Here is a 14,990-nt window from a genome sequence, read left to right as displayed (position 1 = left end):
ACAAATGGAGGCAGTTTTGAGGTTAAGGTTCCGAACTTTATTTCCCCTCTACGACATAAAGCTTGTTTGGAGTTGCTCAGGTTATAGTTTCTGTTTTTCTGGTCAGTTCTCAGATCTTCAAAAAAAAATAATATGACAGGCATTGTAAAGGCCCTGGTTATAGACAACATGGTGGGTTGATGCTGGCAGGATGCCAGGTGCCCACCAAAGCTGCTCTGTTACTCCCCTCCTCAGCTGGACAGGGGAGAGAAAATATAATGAAAGGCTCCTGGGTGGAGGTAAGAACACAGAGAGATCGCTCACCTATTACTGTCACAGGTAAAACAGACTTGACTTGGGGAAATTAATTTAGTGCCAATCAAAATCACAGCAGGATTATGAGAAATAAAACCAAATCTGAAAACAACTTCCCCCCCTTCCCTTCTTCCAGTGCTCAACTTTGCTCCCAGTTTCTCTACCTCCTCCCCACAAGTGGTGCAAGGGGAAGGGGAATGGGGCTTGTGGTCAGTTCATCACATGCTGTCTCTGCCATTCCTTCTTCCTCTGCTCCAGTGTGGTGTCCTTCCCACAGGAGACAATCCTCTACAAACCTTTCCAACATGGGTCCTTCCCACAAGCTATATATCTTAATGAGCTGCTCCAGTGTGGATCCCTTCCATGGGGTGCAGTTCTTCAGGCACAGACTGCTCAAGTGTGGGTCCCCCCCAGGGTCACAAGTCCTGCCAGCAAACCTGCTCCAGCCTGGGCTCCCCTTTCTACAGGTTCACGGGTTCTGTCAGGAGCCTGCTCCAATGTGGGGTCACAGCTATTCCAGTGTGGGCTCCTCCACAGGCTGCAGATGGAGGTCTGCTTCATCGTTAACCTCCACGGGCTGAGGGGCACAGCCTGTCTGACTGTGGTCTTCACCACAGGCTGCAGGGGAATCTCTACTCCGGTGCCTGGAGCCCCTCCTGCCTCCTTCTGCACCCACCTGGGTGTCTGCAGGACTATTGCTTTCACATATTCTCACTTCTCTCTCCTGCTGCTACTCCACAGCAGGTTTTTCTTTCCCCGTTCTTAAATATGCTACCACCATTGCTGATGGGCTTAGCCTTGGCCAGTGGTGTACGCATCTTGGAGCCAGCTGGTGCTGGCTTTGTTGGACACAGGGGAAGCTTCCAGCAGCTTCTTACAGAAGCCACACCTGTAGCCTGCCTGCAACCAAAACCTGGCCACAGAAACCCAATACAGGTGAAAAATAGCACCCTCTCTTGATATCAAACTATAAGACTCATTTAGATGGCTGAAAATTAAGAAAGATCAAAGCGCATCCCAGCTGGGACTTAGCTATGTGACTTTCACTGAAGAGATTTTGTAATGAATAGAATACTGATTTTCTTTCTATTTTCTTTCCCTTGGAGAGGAAAAATGTTCTTTCTGTGTTTAGAGCTCAGAGTTCCTAATTTACAGAAGCAGGGGGAAAATAATCAGTAAACCTCATAAATACTGCATAAGTGTGGGGGAAAAAATGTGATATCAGTGGGCTGTGCAGGTGAAGGGTGAACCCAGAGATACTGCAAGGCACGGTGGGCTCCCCTGTTACTGCCCTGCCGTGCTGCACTCCTACCAATTCAAGTATTGTTGATTCAAGGTGGCATATTCACAGGGTGCAGTGTCACTCCATGTGAAGACACTACCTGAGATTGGAAAGCTGTATGGCTGTGTCAGTCCATAGCATCTATTTGTGTGCTTTCAGTGACACATTGATGCAGGGATATTGCTTCTAGTTCTGGTGCTAGCTTCAGTTGAGCCTAAACAAAACATCTGAGCTCAGACATACACTTATACTGTGTAATCCATTTATTTGGATGCATTTTGTTCATCTCCCCATGCCCAAATCCTTCACAGCCCCTCAGCAATGTGTAATGTCTATTAACATTTAATGTCTACTTGGCTGACTCTGGTTGCACCCACTTTGCTCAAAAGCATGCTCCCTAGGGTCAGCTGGAACTGGGCCTTAAATGTTTATTTAAAGAATCTGCATTCTCTTCCTTTAAAATCTTTTGTAAATTACTTAGATTTATTCTCAAGAGTAATAATTCAAACTCAGAATGCAGTAGTTCTCAATAATTTTGAATTTTTACATATATGTATATTTTCTTACAGAATTCCATGTATTTTCATTTAGTAATCTGGTTTTGTTTTGCAGCATTTGTTGTCCATAAATATCCGGTGAGCAGCTTGTATGAGTAATTCCCAGACTGTGGGCTGTTTTCAAACAATGTGCTCTTGGTTACTTGAGCTTTGTTACTGGGTAACTGAGTGACAGAGCCTGTTTCTGCTCCTCGTTGGAGGGCAGCAATGCTGCAATCTGGATAGTAGAGAGTGAGAGAGCTCTTTCGATACCCAACGTTGTTTATGCTTGAGTACTTGAACACCCCAAAGGACTGATCTGTTTCCTAAGGTTAACACTTTTTAACAAAGTGTGAGGGCTACTTAATATCTTATTTCTGAAATTCAACTTTACTTGTATTAGGGGCTGCGCTAACAGCTGCTAGTTCTTCATCAGAAGGCTAAACATCTCCCTGAGGCACAAAAGATAGTGTGACAGTGCTTGGATGGTTAATAATGCTTTTCTCTGGTAAACATGCTTTTCCTCTGGTTTTAACCCAGATGTTAAAACCACTTGGAGCTCTAAATGATAACTTTTATTGACTCATTATGAGTCATCATCAGTGGCTTTCAAATGACAACTTCATAAAATCCCACCTAAGACCAGCAGCCCGGGGGTAGATCATCTGATGTCTCTGAAAGGTTTTGGTTAGGCTGCTTTGATGGCCAGAATTCAGCAAGCCTCAGACCCTGCCAGAGAGGGAGACTGCAAGTGACTGCCTGCATAAAGGAACAGAAGGTTTCCTGGCGCTGCTTCTCTCTTCCTTTGTTTCTTTCCCGTTCTCATTTCAAGGGCTACTTTCACTCAGGCTTTCTGACAGGTGCACTTTTGCCTTCCAGTTCCTCTCTCAATAGTTGTCTGCTTTTTAGAGTAAAACACATAGACTAGGTAGCAAGGAGATGTTTTGTGGACTTCAGTGAACACCTTTTTCCTTCAGGGTTAACCTCACTGCACACACTAAGGTTTTCCTGTACTGTCCTTGGCTCTTTTTTTTTACTGCCTCTGCACTGAAAAGCTGAGCCTCAAAGTGTAGTATTTTTCTCTCAGCTCTTGCAGCAGGAAAAAAGCAGCTGTGCCAGAGCTTTATTTTTAAATTTCTTCCAATTATTGGAGAAACTATTTCTTTTCCACTACAACAGACTGGCTGTCTATGTCTAGCTAAGAAATAACTGAAAATAATAATAAAGCAGTTTAACGCGTTGAATATTTGTGCGAAGCACGCACTTCATGCCGAGTCTTTTCTCTTCTTCATATGTTCCTGTTTAGTCCCTGTTATTGTTCACTCAGCATTTTATAATGACAGGCGTATAAACATTATAGAACTGTGCAGCTGGAGCACGCCTGAATGCAAATTACCTAACACAGGAAATTGTGTAATACACTCAGTACCTGAAAATAAAGATCTGGATAATGAAAGTGGAGATAGTTCTCTGGATGTGAGTGGAATTATGCTAATTTAGAGTAGCTAAGGATTTGCCTATGCATATGCCTCAACAAGCAGGTAAAACACAGCTTGTCCTGTTCATAATTGGCATCTTTCTTGGCACCATTCCTCCCACCCCCCCAAAATTAGATGTAAATTGCCCCCCTTCCCTCAAGATTGAAATAAAGGGGCTTGTGGGTTTTGAATTGGATATGATTTAGGTATAAAATGGTTTTAAGAGCACAGATGTGTCAATCCAGCACAAAGGTTACATTTCTTCAGGGAAAGAAAGCTCTACAGTCCTGTCGCTTGCCTTGAACTGATATGTCCTCCAGATAAAATGCCAGAGAGTTCAGGAGGTAAGAAGCAGATTTAGAAAATTGTAATGAAGGGAAGACAGGCTCTTTGGCAAGGAGTTGATGCAGTGTAGCTACTGGAGAAAGCAAGTCAATTGAACTATGATGACAGAAATTGAGTCCTCAGTAATTCCTTTCTCTGCCCGTCCTTTACAAAATTTAAAAGGGTTTAATATGTCCCATGGAAAGCTAATGGAAGCAGACCTAAAATTAATTATTTTTACAGTGTTCTGCTCTTCAGAGAGCAAATGAGTTTTGCACCAAAGACCCCCAAACAGTTTCTGATTTGGGTGTGACAAGTGGAAGTAACAAATACGGTAGAGAGAATAGGATGGGCTAAAGCTCCTACACAGCCTATACTGAGTATGTGCTTCAGTTTAAATACTGCTTTATGAAAACCTCCAGTTGCCTCACATACCGTACAAGCCTTAAGGAGTCATTTGTAGAGTTTCTTGCCCTTCGGTTTTCCTCATGGAAAATGTCGATCCATCTGCTTGAAGAGCCATTGAGGTTCTGAATCAACACGAGGAAGGAACAGAGAATAGCTAGTGCCTTACATCTTGAGTGTCTATTTACACCTTAACAGAAGCAGACTAAATCGAAATGACACTTTCTGATACTTTGCGTTATGCAAATTGTTCCACAAGGGGTAATATCAGCACAGAATGAGGTCCAGAGACCTGCAGAAAAAGACTTGCACAGTAATTAAATGCAAGCTGAGTGAAAGGCTGCTGGTAATTCATAGGATGAAGGGCAAAATGTCTTCATTTTGCAGCAGGTGGAGTAACACTCAGGAACAAGACAGTCACATAGAGAAAAACACAGCCTCCACATAAACTTTTAAAGACATTGCACAGGCACTTGCAATGAAAGAACTATATGATAGCAGAATATATCATTCTATCACCGCACAAGAAAAGTCTCACACCTTTAATATCATATGACTGGAGATGTCTCCAATTGATAGGCATAAATTCTTCTATACTAATTTGCCTGGAGCATTATCACTCTTGGCTCATTGTGACAGCAATAAAAAGCATATTGTACACAAACTAACACACACAGCAAGTTCTACTGCATGTTGGGAAACATGGTATCTGTCAGCATAACACCCTTATGCATGTCCCCACTTGTATTTTATTTTCATTAGTTTTGTCAAAAATCATTAATCCATCCACAGTATAAGAGGGATTTGGGGTGTAAAGGAAACAGAATTAAATTCAGAAGCTACATGATAATATAGACAACCGGTGTCCAAGTAATAGCTAATCTACCCCAAAATGTAGTAGAACACTGATTAGAAAAATACTTATTGCAATTCAAAACTTAATCCTCAGCACCATGTAAATAATATTCAGTCATGGCATTCCTCAACCTGACGTGAAAAATAACTGCCTGAAGGGTCAGCTGGACTTGCCTCTTCATTATTCAACACCACTGCTACTCCTTCCCCAAACAGACCTGAGATAAAAGTGAGCTAGAGAAAAGAAAAAGGAAAAGTCTATGCAATTGTGCTCTTGCATGTCTGTCAGGGTTTCTTGGTAACGTGACATCAGTGGTGTGAACATGTTGGTTTTAAATTCCTTCAGTGGTCATCAAGCTGAAAGTGCAGAAAGGTCAGAGTAGCACAAAGTTAGTACTGGTTCTATTATTATTTTTGTCCATATTAGCTTCCTGACAGGAATAAACTGCTGCCTCAGCCTCAATGAAGAGTAAGAGAGAGGCAGGGCATCTTTCTGAGCCTGTGCTCCCATGAACATTCATAATTTTGTTTTATTTCAGAAGACTCCTTTAGTTATACTACATGAGACACCAAGGATCTTTGGCTGGCTTTTGGGGCGAATCACAGAATCTTTCAACTGTTTAGATTGGAAAAGACCTTTAAGATCATTGAGTCCAACTGTTAACCTAGCACTGCCAAGTCCACCACAAAACCATGTCCCCAAGTGCCACATCTACACATCTCTTAAATACTTCCAGGGATGGTCACTCAGCTGCTTCCCTGGGCAGCCTGCTGTTCCAGTGCTTGACAAACCTTTCAGTGAAGACATTTTTCCTCATATCTGATCTAAACCTGCCCTGGGGTAACTTGAGGCCATTTGCTCTTATCCTGACACTTCTTACTTGGAAGCAGTCTGACACCCACCTGGCTACACCCTCCTTTCAGGTAGCGGTAGAAAGTGACAAGGTCCCCTCTGAGCCTCCTTTTCTCCAGGTTAAACAACCCCAGTTCCCTCAGCTGCTCCTTGTAAGACTTTTTCTCTAGACCCTTCACCAGCTTCGTTGCCCTTCTCTGGACATGCCTCAGCACATCTACATCCTTCTTGAAGTGAGGGCCCCAAACCTGAACGCAGTATTCGAGGTGCGGCCTCACCAGTGCTGAGCACAGGGGGACAGTCACCTCCCTTGTTCTGCTGGCCACACTATTTTGGATACAAGCCAAGATACTGATGGCCACTTTGGCCACCTGGGCACACTGCTGGCTCATGTTTAGCCAGCTGTCAACCAGCATCCCCAGGTCCTTTCCCACCAGGCAGCTTTCCAGCCACTCTGCCCCAGCCTGTAGAGTTGCATGGGGCTGCTGTGACCCAAGTGCAGGGCCCAGCACCGAGCCTTGTTGCACCTCATGCAATTGGCCTTGGCTCATGGATCCAACCTGTCCAGATCCCTCTGCAGAGCCTTCCTGCCCTCCGGCAGATCAGCACTCCCCCCAACAACTTGGCGTCACCTGCAAACTTACTGAGGGTGCACTCTATCCCCTTGTCCAGATCACTGATAAAGATACTAAACAGCACTGGCCCCAGCACTGAGCCCTGGGGAACACCACTTGTGACCAGTCCCCAGCTGGATGTGACTCCATTCACCACCAGTTGGGCTCGGCCAGCCAGCCAGCTTTTAACCCAGCATAAAGTACACCCATCCAAGCCATGAGCAGCCAGTTTCCCCAGGAGACTACTGTGCCAGATGATGTCAAAGGCTTTACTAAAATCTAGATAGACAAAAACCACAGCCTTTCCCTCAGTCACTAAGCTGATCACTCTGTCACAGAAGGAGATTGGGTTAGTCAAGCAGGACCTGCCTTTCATAAACCCGTGCTGACTGGACCTGATCCCCTGCCTGTCCTGTACTTGCCATGTGATGGCATTCAAGATGACCTGCTCAATAACCTTCCCAGGCAAGAGGTTCAGACTGACAGGCCTGTAGTTCCCCAGATCCTCCTTCCATCCCTTCCTGTAGCTGTGTATTATACCGTAGTATATTGAAAAGTGCATGTATTTCAAGCTCTGTGGAGGTCAGCAGAGGAAGAGGTTGTTAAAAAGATTTGAAGAATTTTATGAAAAACATGGCATGTTTCAGGGTTCTGCTGCAGTCCTGAATCCTTTAACATTTATGCACAAATTGGGTGTGATAAAGAAGAGCAATCATATGGCTAAGATGAGCGGGCGGTCACTGGGAGAGGCAGCAAAGGCCATTGCAAGATCAAAGCTAACATCCCTCCATCCATGGGGAGCTTGCAGGAATGTGAAGTCAGAAATTTGAATATGGGATTTTTCTCCTGGGTGCCATCAAATTCCTGTTCTGTTTCACTTGATTGAACGGGATCTGCATCAGGGACTTCCTATATTCCTGCCTAATCAGGTGAAAATACAGTGAAAGATGTGACTAGCCATTTGTAGGGAACAATTTCTGGGCAACAGGTAGGAGCACGCATTTGCCTTGCTATAAGCTGATTCAGCCCAGGATACATCACCCATCCTGAGGCACTGCTCCAAAATTCACTGTGATGGATTATATATGCCATTACCAAAACCATCTGAGAGCATGTCTTTGTGGGCTACATTTATCAGCACAAATACAAATATTGTTTGTTACAATGGATCGTGCACATGGTCTAGGCTAGAAGTAAGAGTGATTGCTGAAACATCTTGGGGTTTTAGAGTCTTTCATAGGGGCATTGCAAAGAAGTTCAGGAACAAAGGAATTTATTGATTAGGTTTTGGGGTTTTTTTTGTTTTGGGTTTGTTTTTTTAAAAAATTTTCAGTTGGGAAAGGTGCCATAAGCCAGTGAAAATAGATGACCCATGAGACCAGATATAAAATGAACCCAACTCAGTCAGTTACAGAATGGCTGTTCCAGATGGTGGAAAGGAGGAAAGGATCTGCCACCCACTGTGAAGCAATATAGGAGGATAAAAGAGAGGAAAGAGGCCCAATGGGTGCAAAGAATAGGCTGAATGTGAGGGAAAGGCGGTCTTATTGTGACTTAGCTGGGTAAAAGAAAAGGTTTTGATTGATTGGAAGATTAAGTGATGTGCAGAAGTTCTCAAGTATCAGCTTTCCACATAAAGCAGAGATTTTGTTTTCTCCTGTTCTTTGTGCTGGGCATACAGGTGACTCTGTCAGCATGTGAAATAATACTGCAAGACAGCACACAATGTGACTGAACAAAACTTTCAAGACATGGACCCAACAGTAAATATCTACTTTTTTACCTTGTATTGAAAATAAGTGTTGTCTTTGCCATCAGCAATAGCTTATGATGTGGCACCTGTGACCAATTTCCACAAAAGAAGACTGTACAGCCATCTCTTTTTAAGTCTGCAATAGGACTGGGAGATGTAGCACCTTGTAGAATCCCAGCAGTGAGTTTATGAATGATGCATGAAACAAAATCTCTCTCTGCCTGATGCACAAAGGGAATATCAGACAGAGTTGTGAGACCACTCCTGGGCTGGGATGCTTGATGTAATATTCCACTCAGACACGGACGGGAAAGTCCACCAAGCACATTAGTTTCAAAGTAAATGCGTAAAAACACAGTGAGAAAAAGCCAAAAATATAATGATATTAAGTTGTTTGGCATAGTGGGCTTTTTTCCCTCTTCCTCCCTCTCCCTTGCTACCATTCTCTTTCCCAGAGCAGCTGCCTTCACAGATTGGGTAAGAGTATAGAGTGTTTTCATCACTCTTTAAAAACGTTCTTTAGAAACATATCGTAGTGAAATATGCCTACTACATTTCCAAGGGAAGTCTTTCACTTAAAAGCAGTGATCTGTGACCTTTTTAATAATGCAGTCTCTTCCCATATTGCTTATACTAGTACAGGGATCTAAGAAATACTGGAAGTTATTTCTGTGGTGTAAAAAGTAACCTATCTTTTCCCCAGTCCATTCTGCTTTTTGAGATGAAAGACCAAGAAGCAGTGGCTATATAACAACCCAATTCATATATGCATATATCTAAAAGGTAAGGTTTTATTTCTTAAATGGCCACCAAACATGACCCAAAGCCTAGTGAAGTCAAAAGGTATCTTTCAACTTCAAGATATTCTACATGAAGATTTTATTTACACTATTTTACACATCACTTGGAGTTCTAAATTCTAAGTTACAGAAACCTTATCTACAAAATATAGCACAGGAGGTGGAAACTACACTAGAAAATAATTACTTTTCTGCTATATATATAAGCATAGACAATTATTTGTTACTAAAACCTGTTTCTGGTTAACAGGCACTTGAAATAGCCTTTAGCTGAATTGCCTGTGCCAATGGAGAGATGCATATGACAATCAATACACCTGGCAGTCCCAGTAAAAATGACGGATCAGCAGGCAGAATAAGTAATTTTCCTACTCTCACGAAAAAGTCAAACATGGAAATGTATTTTCTTGATACTGATGCACCATCAAAAATTCCACATCAATGTAATCTGACAAAAGCCCTGTTGTTCCCTGCTTCTCACATCTCCACATTGACAATCTTCAAAATGTAAGTGCTAAGACTGACTACCTTCTCCAGCATTTTGTTAAGATGTAGGGCTTATTAGATTTACAAAACAACTAGAGAAAAAAAACAAGCACAGACTCTGGAGGTTTTTTACAAGGTCTTCTTACCAGAAGCATCACATCAAAAAGAAAGCTAAAACCAAGTTAGATATATTTGCACGTAGCTTAATCTAATTTTGCTAATTAATTAGATCACTTGAGAGGAAAGCACTGACAGAGATGTGACACATATTAGCAGGGAAGACAGCTGACAGATCTTATGGAACAGACACAAAAAAGAAACCATTCATGTCCATGAAAATAGGGTTAGATGGCAAATTGTAATGGCACATAACGTAGTATCTTCATTATCCCCCTTTTTAGTATCCAGAGGAGTTACAGATTTTAATTCTAGACTTATTTGAAGGGGTCTGTAGATCTGCCTTGAGGTTTGCTACCAAGAAGTCAGAGATGCTTTGAGAAAAACACCGGAACTGAAGATTCATGCCCTTTATAGATTATTTGCAAAAGTTCTTGTTTCTACACACTGAATATTCAGTTTCAAAATGACAGCACTGACTGCATGGGAAATCTCTTTTCAAGAAGAGTGTGTGTAAAATCAAAGTATTTTGATGGGTCTATTTATGGGGACGTTGTAGATGTATACATTACATCAACCTGGAAGATTGGGTCCATTTGTTAAGTATTAGTGTGTGGAAAGTTTTCATGAGTTTATTGTGGATTGTTTTGTTTGAGAAGCAGAAATGAAGATTCTGGAAAGGGGTATTTACATGCATTACTTCTAAGGTCTTAATGAATAATCTTTTTCAATCCCTAGAGATACAACAAGTACACAAAGACTCTGCAAAACATTTTGCTGAAACTGAGGGAGTACTGCTTAAGCTATGCTTGCAGACACTCTTCCACCAGCTTCTTAAGAATAGTCTTATATACTTAAGAAGTGAGACTGAGGAACTCAAGGTGGCAACTCAGATATATGGATCAATTATATCAGTCAGGAATGCTTATAGAGAGGAAAGAGTGGAAAAAAGCCTGTGTTATCTCAGAAGATGAGAAGAACTTCAAAGCCAACCTTGAAGAGTTGGCCCTTTAAGGGTGCTTAAGCGGGGGAGGGGCAGTAGTGAACTGTTCCCCTTAGATCCATCAGAAAAAAAATCTAGTGTCAATGTTGTTTAGGGAGTAAACCCAAGCCTGACCCCTATCTGCGGTCCATTCCCTCCTATCCTATGCCTTAGCTTCCACAGCTGTTGCATCATGTGTCAGAGGGTGCATCCCTGCCTGTTCTCTTGGCATCTGTTCAAGGATCTGTGGTCCATGAATTACTCACTCCTTTTTGAACCCATTGAAACTATCTGCCTTTACAAGCTCTGTAGCAACAAATTCCAGAAGGTCATTATCACTGTATAAAAAGTACTTTGCTTTATCTTCTTAAGCCCACCTCCTACTAACATTCCGTGAGTGCTCCTTAGTTCAAATACTGCAAGTTTGGTCAGTAACAGTTCTGCATTCATCTTATCTGCAGCTTCTGTGATATTGTAAACCTTCATTTATCCATTCATTATCCCCCTGTCCCATTTCTGCTGTATGGCGCAGAATACAATGAGTGTATCTAACAGTGGTTAGGTAGAGCTGCAGCTGGGAATAAATTACATTGGCAGATAAAACCAGTGCATTCCTTGCTTTCATATGTCAGTGCACAATTATATTTGAAAATCAGCCCTTCAGTGGGGGCTGGGTACCTATTTGGTTTTCTGAAGCTTTTCCAGGGAACAGCTGTTCATTCCTTTGTCTATGGAATGCCTATCATATTTGAAGTACTGCAGCAACACAATTTTAATTTAGAGGTGTGAGCACAGGCCAAAAGGCAACCTGAAGGTAGGAAACCTTGCGGTAGGTCCTACATCATAAAGTTCACAGGATTCCCCTCCATGGCTGCTGTTACTTGCATGGAGAAGTAAGAAAAAGCAAAGCCCGGTACTGCCCAGCCCAGAAGTCCAGGGGCCAGACCCAGTCCCTCGGTCTTCCAACATATTCTCCTAAAGTGAGGTGCTACCCTCAGCAGCCCAGTATTTAACACATCTTGACACAAGATGGCAAACTAGCCAGCTGCTTCCAACTGGTGTTGTCACCGGTCCAGACTGAAGAAGGAGAAGGTGGTGTATAGGAGCACCTGCTGAGATAAAGACAAAAAAGGCAAGAACAGCTGATCTCTGACATACAATATAACATATTGTGGTCATCACCAGCTTAATCGACTATAGTGGCTGCATCAGGAATATGCTCTAACATGTGCATAAGCCCTGCAAGGTTCATTTGCAAAATGCCATGTATTTGCATTGTCTGGGAGTAATTTGCATTTCTGTTCCCCAATCATTTTTAGACAGGTGAATGCTAATGAAGCTCCCTAGGTAATAAAGTATTAAGAAGAATTAGAATGCAAAAAACCCCCACTAAAACCCCTTAACCACATCGAAGTGCAAGGGATCTAACAGTTGAGAGAAGGGTACAATTTTCATCATTTCTCAGGAAAACTTTACCCATGAGACATTCCAGTGAGTGGCACAGGCCAGCAGAGTATGCAATGTCAGAGCATGGAGACCCACATCATCTTTCAACATCCATCAACTGCTTTATCTTCTTGGGTATGTTGTTTTGCCATTTATCCTGGGGACACTGCACCTCAGGACACACAAGCTTTACAGAGCACCTTGCTGACAGACATGGAACATACTTTAGCAAGCAGGAAAGAATGGGTGTTTTGGTGCAAGTACATAAGAGCTGGCAGTAAACGGGTAATATCTGATTAGGTCTACCTGCAGAATCCTCTTCCCTTAAATGGAAACACTGGCATTTCACTCCTTTGTCATGCAGTTTCAGATCATGGGGGTAAAAGCACTACAAAATGTTTGGGATAGCTCAAATTCTCCATATTAATAGTGACCTGCCATCTGCTTCTCTGCCCATGCTTCTGGGCTGTTGCTCCATTCTTAAGCATCCATTCACATGAGAGGAATGTTTTTGTGGCAGGCAGCTAGGACTCTATTGTATAGGTCTTTACAAACATTGCAGTGTTTTCCCAGGCATTTTTAAATCTGTTTCCAGACACATCATTTTGCCTGTGTGGTTTTGGTTTGTTTTTTGAGGGTTTTTTTTTCTCAAGGAAAACAAAATTCACATCTTGATGAGACACTAACTTATTATTTTCCAAATGCAAAGAAACACACACACACAATATTTTTACATATATATTTATACACATATATACACATGTATTAAAGTGCAATGACACAGAAATCGGACTAATACCAGGTTTGGAACTAAATCCTGCTGCAACTCTGACTCCAAAGAGAGACTTGTGGGGCAATTAAGTGTTATTTTTGTTGACAAAACTGCCTTGGGAAGTTTCATCACACTGCCCTGACCCAGCTGCTGCCCCTCTGCAGCAGTTTGCTGTCTCCTTGACAGAGGCAATGCAATTGTTTGTGGAACACTGTGTCTCAGACCCTCGATACAATCCAGGGCAAAAAGAAAACCTCCAATAAAAAAGGCTTTTGTCCTTGTTTTTGTTTGTTTGTTTAACACAGATCTCCATAATCTGGTCCATGAAGTGTTCCCACAAGCAGTTGTGCAGGCACAAATGAGTGTGGGAGCAGGCAAAAAGGGCTGAAGGGCAGTGGAGGAAGGGCAGATCATTTCACCACCAAGGAACACATACCATGTAACTAATCCTAACAGCTCTCTACAACAATGAACCAGAACTTCAAGTCTTCTAAACTATTTACTGTATTTTATTCATGTATTTCACTCTCTAAATATTCTAGGTGTGGGTGTATTTTTTAAAAAATGCTTCTCTTTTTTTTTTTTTTTTCCCGCTAAGGCATACTGACAAGAGACTATTCATTTTTTCCAAAACAGAGTGTCAGACAGTGAAATGTGGCTTTAAGCTAAAAGAATTTTTCTTTATGTAACATCTTTCTTGGTGGTGGAATAAACAACAAGCATGTATTTCCAGCTGGTGCTCAATTCTTCCTCATATCTGAGTCAGCCCTTGTACATTATTATATGAGTGCTACTGTTACTGTTTAAAGTATGCAAATCACTGCGTATTTGTTCCTCAATGAAACAATATTTTCCACTGGGATAAATAATTGTGGGTATTTTATTTATGGAAAGTTCAGTACTCAACATGCTCATACCCGTCCAGCAAGGAATGTAAGAGTGTGCGTAACTTCAGAGGTGTAATTTCTGCTGCACTCATCAGGGACACTATTTACCTGCTGAGAGCAAAGCATGTGTCTTGCTGGATTATAGCCAGTGTGTTCAGTACATCCCAAAATTGAGCTCATAGCTAATTGAAATTACTACATGCACTTCAGTAAGAGTTAGCCACCTAAATACCATTGGAGATCTGGTCTTAAGTCCTCCTTGGAATCCTCCTAATCCCTTTTTTCAGTCATGTTTTACAGCAGTTCATACACAGCTGAATGCTATTTATGCTTCCAAAAACGTCCTTTTAACAGTTTTAAATTGGTTTCCTTTCCCCTTATGATGTCTCTGTATTTTTCTTATTACAGAAGCAAACAGGTGACTCTGACCTTCTTGTTCTAGTCAGTATTGGATATATTTCTGCTATGTCGTAATTTATTTGTTTCTCTCTAAAGCATTCACCTTTATAATCACCATGCACACAGTAGACATGTTGTTATTCCTTTTATACTTTTCTCTTGCCCTTCTCTGGACCATTTGCTTTCTAGTGTTAGCCTTTTCGAAGTGTTGTGCCCAAAACTGTAAGCAGTACAGTATTCAAGATGAAGGTACACTCTCAGTTTATGTTACAATATCTTCTTCGTAGCATTCTTTTTCTTTCTTAATACAGACTCTTGATTATTTAACTCATATCTTGGCTTCCATCAACAGGTAGTTTTCATCAAGGAGATTATGATGAAGCCTTCCTTTTTTTTCTGCAAGCACACCAACTCAGAACTGATCAGTTTATAGGCAGTTCAGTATTTTGCTCTGTTTACTTGCCTTCAAATTCTTTGACTGCTGGCATTTTGTCTTGGGTTTAAATGTCTCCTTCTCAGGCCCTTACCAACCCAAAGGTTCAAACCTGGAGAAATGCTGGTACTTGTCCACACACCAAATCATGGCTGAGTTACCGCTGAATTTAACATTCCTTCACCTGTTTCCGATACAGCTTAGGTCATTCTCCACATGCACATCCAGCTGAAGTGACAATCCCATTGAAAATATAGGTAGGTAACTCCCCTTC

This window comes from Falco peregrinus, chromosome 3 (genome assembly GCF_023634155.1).
Source record: "Falco peregrinus isolate bFalPer1 chromosome 3, bFalPer1.pri, whole genome shotgun sequence".
In the NCBI taxonomy this organism is placed as follows: Eukaryota; Metazoa; Chordata; class Aves; order Falconiformes; family Falconidae; genus Falco; species Falco peregrinus.
The sequence above is the reverse complement of the archived record's forward strand: the minus strand, read 5'-3'. Positions refer to the sequence as shown.